Raw genomic sequence first — 6,000 nt, forward strand, 5'->3', positions numbered from 1 at the left:
TCGTGCAAAAGTAATTGCAGTAAGTGCTGCAAAAGGGGCCCAAACCAAGTACTGAGTACATATGCATGCTTGTACTTTTCAGAGGTCCGATATTGTTCTATGTACAATCCTTGTTTTATTGATTGCATGTAATAATCTACTTTTTTGAGGTTGTGGATTTGGGGTTCTTGGGGTTTTCATGAGCTGTAAGCCATAATCATCACAATTATGACAAATCACGGCTTGAATTATCTTGCTTTGCATGTAATGAGTCTATCTCATATATTAGTTTCACCTTTTAAGTTGCATTAGTGAAATAAATGAACTTTGCACGATATTCTAATTATTCAAGTTTCACCTGCACTATTCTGTTATAACAGCATTGTAATAGAAATACATACTAGAGTTGTTTTTAATAATGCAACCAAAGCTAACTGTAAAAAAAAAAAAAAAGAAAAAAAAAAAAATCGCTTTTATTTAGTGCTGCCTTCTGTCTGCCCATCACTTTCAATAACTTCCTGGATGCCCAATGTGCTTTGCATCTTTCCCTGCTGCTTGATGGGATGTAGTCTTGATTTCTCAATGTGGCATTCTTGAGTTCTATAATATTGCATTGTTCAGACATTGATTTGTAGTTCAGACAGCAGGCTTAAAGTGGTGACCCAAGGAAGTGCATATTCACAGGGCTGGGTAAAACTGTGTCCGTACATTTAGGAAATAAAACCTATGGACATCTTCAAAGAGTAAGTTTAAAAACTTCTAGATCAATATGGTTATTATGAGTGGAATAGAACTCAAGGAAATTCAGTATAGAAATACTTATTTTTATTTTTTGACCATAGAAACCCTTTAATTTGTCAGCAGAGTCCTTAAAACATGTACAGATGCACATTCCTAGTTCTCTGCTGCAATATCATCCAACATTCTCATCACATGAGGACTCACATAGGATTATTATGGTCACAAAGTTTTGAAAGCACTCTGGTTAGCAAAAAAAAACAAAAACCTGTCTCAAATAAAAACAAAAATACATCTACACATCATCACCCCCTCTCCTGCTACCAATCCTGCATAGATCCCACACAAAAAAGTGACTTTGTTTTAAACAAAGCCCCCCATGTGACAAGGTTGGGGCCAAGTGATTGGCAATAAACAGTGTATTGTGGGAGGGCAGGTGAGCGGTCAAATCAAACCTGAATTTTAAACCTGCTTAGAGTAGAAAACTCTGCAACAGACAATAGTGCTAGCTAATATTTTGGATGATACTTAGTACACACTGTGGGTTTTTTTTGGGGGGGGATGGAGACAGGTTACCTTTAAAACAAATGTTGGCTAGAAAAACCTGTAGTGAAATGTAAATCTCCATTCCCATTCAGCTGTAATTATATTCCACTATTTTATCAGATTGCATGGTGTGCAATGGTTAGTGATATATGTTTAAAAAAAATGTACCAAAGGGGGAATAGTGTGCCGAAATTCGATTGCGGACATGCTGAGTTTTTTTGTGAGTTTCTAAAACTAAAATCTCTTCTCTTCTCTGTAATATGGCAGCCAGGGGGTGATCTGTAATCTGTATGTGATTGGCACAATGCTTTTCCAGGAAGTCTGCACTGAGTTATAACATCCTTCGCATTTTGGCGAGATATAGCAGGACTCATCCATGCCTAAAGTGTTGTGAGCACTTCAGCTTTCATTATTTAATTTGGTAATTAGCATGAAGGCAGAAAAAAAAAACATTAGCTAGATAGATACTCCAATTGTGGATTAATTGTATCAGTCACATTTAAGATTGAAATCTGATTGATAGCCAAGAAAATTACCTTATTTCTGGTGTTTTTTATATGTGGCTTTGTGTGTGTAGAAAGCATGGAGGTGGTTGTTCCAGCATCACCAGCAGACATGTTCCAGGATCGCCAAATACAGACAATTCAGGACAGGGTAGACTAGTGCAATGCAGCTATGTCTGGTTAAAATGTTAACCTACTCAGCAGGAAGGATATGCTATGTGTATGCATTCCTAAGACTGAATTTTAATTAACGGAAATGTATCTTCAAAGTCTCCAAAAATGAAGGGATTTATTCTATAAATCAAGCTCTCTAATAGAAACTCTATTATCAGAGAACTTGACAACCTAAGGTGTGATAAATTAAATCTGTTTAAAATTAAAAGTATTGGAACAACATAGACAGGAGAATAGTGAAGTTATGTTCTGTCACATAAACACAGCCCATGGCAGGTGGTCTACAATAGGCAAAAGGATTTAATTGCACAGGTATAAATATCTATTCATTAGGGCATTTGGGGAAAAAACATTGTGCAAATTAACATCCTACAATTTCTGTACCTTTGGGAACAATACCCAGTACACTTACTAAATTAATTGTTTGCAAACACTGAATAATGAATCCCAACACAAGAAACAAGTTCCAGGCAGACCTGGTGATATAATGTATCTAAGTGAATGAATTCAAAAAGATGGAATGAATGATTGAAAGCATCTCCAGTTGTACAGCTGTTCCATCATCAATGTCATTGTGTACAATGCAGTGCCTGCAGTCCTGCATTGTACATGAGTACATTGAGGGTTGCCCACATTTCAGGACTGGACCAAAGAAGAGTTCCAGCTGGGTGAGGGATATGATGAGTATTACTCTCAGTTATATTCCCCTAAATTAAACAACCCTTAGGGATGTATTTATAAAAAAAAAAAATTGAAATGCAGATTAATTCATCCTGTAAAACTGCCATGTACATTTGTTCTGTGTGAATGGGGCAAAACTAACAGGGTTATTCACAAAAGGGTGAGGAGTTTGGAGAAGGCAGGAGAAGTGAACAATCTAGGACGACATAGCCGAACTGGAATTGAGCTGAATTGTGATCGTCCCTGTGTGCTGTAAAGTAGCCACCACTCCAAACTCACTACTGTGATAGGCTACAATCTCACATTTAGCGAGTTTGGAATGGTGACTACTTTACAACACACAGGGACCATGGGGAAGAAAAGTAGCCACCCTCCAAAAGGAAGGACAGCGTCAGTACTAATTCAGAGATGATTTGAGGACCTACAACTGAGTGATACACAAATAAGATACATTTTTGTTAATATATGTAGGGTACTTAAATGCATTTTTTAAGATTTAACTCCTGAGTTAAGTGCCCATGCGGTTTGGGTTATGTCGGACAAACAAACCAGTCGCCATCCTATTGATATACAAATAAATTATGAATTATCTTCACCAGTAACTCGGCATGTACCGCGTTCATGAACGCTTCTGTTCGCGAACAATTCAGTTCGCAAACAGGAACTTCGGCAAAATTTTGCTTCCATTCGCGAACTCCACATCAGGTGACGAACACAACCGCAGCCATCTTCCCTGCTTTGACACAAGGTCGTGGCTTCCTCTAATCAAGATCGCGGTCTGATCACAGTTTGATTCGCGACCAATTTGGTTCGCAACCAGAATTGTGGAACGAATTAAGTTCGTGAACCGACGTACCACTGTATTTTTTGTAATTTCTTGCAGTGTCTGCTCTATTTGACTGTCTACACTAGACCATTGCAACAATATGTTGCCGTTTCCCCAAAACCCCTCCTTACCCATTTTGTACATATGACATTTTACATATATCATGTTTTATATGTAATCTGTGTTTTTTTATCGTACTTTTATGATGCTCATTTTGGCTGTTTGTATACAGCACTTCAAGACAAGTCAGGCTGCCAGTCCCACTAATACAAAGATTGCTGCTGCCATCATTAGAGTGCATATATTTATATGTACACATGGCTGAATACATCATACGTCCCCTCTTCATGCCTACTCTGTTGATTTGTGGCTGTGGGGAGGAGATTAACAACAGTCACAAATAGAAAATCTACTGCTGTTTCACTGCAAAACCAGCATCATGGCTGCGCTCTGTATGAATTATGCATTTGAAAAGTAAAGATTTTATATAAACAAACAAAATTACATAAAACAAAAATAAAATCAACATCATTATAATTTCCCTTTAAAATGGCTAAGAGTCACTGAGGATTTTGATGCATTCATCAAAAGGAATGATTTGATAAATCCTTACTACTAATCATTTAAATATTCTCTATTTCTTTAATGTTACAAATAAAACAAGATTTCTTCATATCAAAATGTTTTCCTAATAATGCAGCTGGGATTTTAGATATGCAATAAATAATTATTCACATGAGAAATAAGAGACTCGTTAAATGTATCTATTTTTTTTTTCTTTCAGTCTAATGAGTTATTCCAGAAGATTAATTCCGTATAGTCCCAAACAAGCTATAATTTAATAGAACAACTGGGGAACCATTACACCATTGAAATCATGTGCTCCCGATGCATTTGCTGTGCTGAGAAACGTAATTGCCCTCAGGAGCTTTCTAACGACAAATTGACAGAATGTGTACTTGAATGAAAAATAGCAGACAATGCTACATAGTATTTGAGGTTGAATAAAGACATATGTCCATCAAGTCCAACCTATTGTTTGTATGTGTATGGTCCTACTGATGTGTGCGTATGTATAGGGCATAGATGAGGTGGTGTGTACGTGGATAGAGAACTGGCTACGGGAACGGGTCCAGAGGGTATCTGTAAATGGCACCTTTTCAGACTGGGCTAGTGTAATGAGCGGTGTGCCTCAGGGTTCTGTGCTGGGTCCCATATTGTTCAACTTATTTATTAATGACATCGGGGAGGGTGTTAACAGCGATATTTCCGTGTTTGCGGATGACACCAAAATTGGGAGGGTAATAGACACGGACTTAGACACTATAACATTACAGGAGGACCTGGATAAAATAGGGGAGTGGGCATTAATGTGGCAGATGAGGTTTAATGTCGATAAATGCAAAGTAATGCACTTTGGAATTAAAAATAAACAAATGGGTTATACAATTATGGGTGTGCCGCTAGGGAAGTCAGAAATGGAGAAGGATTTGGGGGTCATTGTAGACCACAAACTGAAAGGTAGTTTGCAGTGCCAGGCTGCTGTAAACAAAGCTAGCAGGGTCTTGTCCTGTATTAAAAAGGGGATGTGTCGCAGGGACAAGTCTATAATTTTGCCACTTTATAGATCATTGGTTCAACCTCATCTGGAGTACTCAGTCCAGTTCTGGTCACCAGTACTAAGAAAAGATCTAACCAAACTAATTAGGGGTATGGAGGACCAGAGCTACAAGACAAGGCTACTAAATTTAAACATGTTCACATTAGAGGTGAGGAGATTAAGGGGGGATATGATCTCCATGTACAAAATGTTCAATGGTGGTAGCAACATTAGCGATAAACTGTTTAAAATTAACTCCGTTACAAAAACTAGAGGCCACCACCTAAAATTGGTGGAAAAAAAATTCCAGCACAAGGGGCGAAGGGGGTTCTTCACAGTAAGATCAGTTAGGGTCTGGAACTCACTGCCACAGACAGTGATTTCAGCAAAGAATGTGGAATTGTTCAAGAAACTTTTGGACGATTTCTTAAGGGACCGTAATATACAGGGGTACAGGTACTCCTAGAACTCCTAATAGGTTGGACTTGATGGACTAATGTCTTTATTCAACCTCAAATACTATAGGTCCCTGTGTGTTCTCATTCTTAAAAGTACTTGCACCCCTGTATATTACGGTCTCTGAGGAAATCGTCCAATCGCCTCTTGAATGATTCCATACTCTCAGCTGAAATCACAACATGTGGCAGCGAGTTCCAGACCTTGACTGATTTGAGAAGAAACCCCTTCGCCCCTTTTTTCTCCACCAATTTCAGGTGGTGTCCTCTCGTCCTTGTCATGGAGTTAATTGTAAAGAGTTTGCTGCTAATGTTGCTATCCCCGGTAAGCATTTTGTACATAAAAATCATGTCCCCCCTTAATCTCCTTACTTCCAATGAGAACATGTCTACATTCAGTAGCCTGTTCTTATATCTCAGGTCCTCCATCCCCTTTATGAGTTTGATCACCCTCCTCTGGACTCTTTCCAGTTCAAGGACATCCTTTCTGTTCACTGG

Source organism: Nanorana parkeri, unplaced genomic scaffold (assembly GCF_000935625.1).
Source record: "Nanorana parkeri isolate BGI_ZX_2015 unplaced genomic scaffold, ASM93562v1 scaffold960, whole genome shotgun sequence".
In the NCBI taxonomy this organism is placed as follows: Eukaryota; Metazoa; Chordata; class Amphibia; order Anura; family Dicroglossidae; genus Nanorana; species Nanorana parkeri.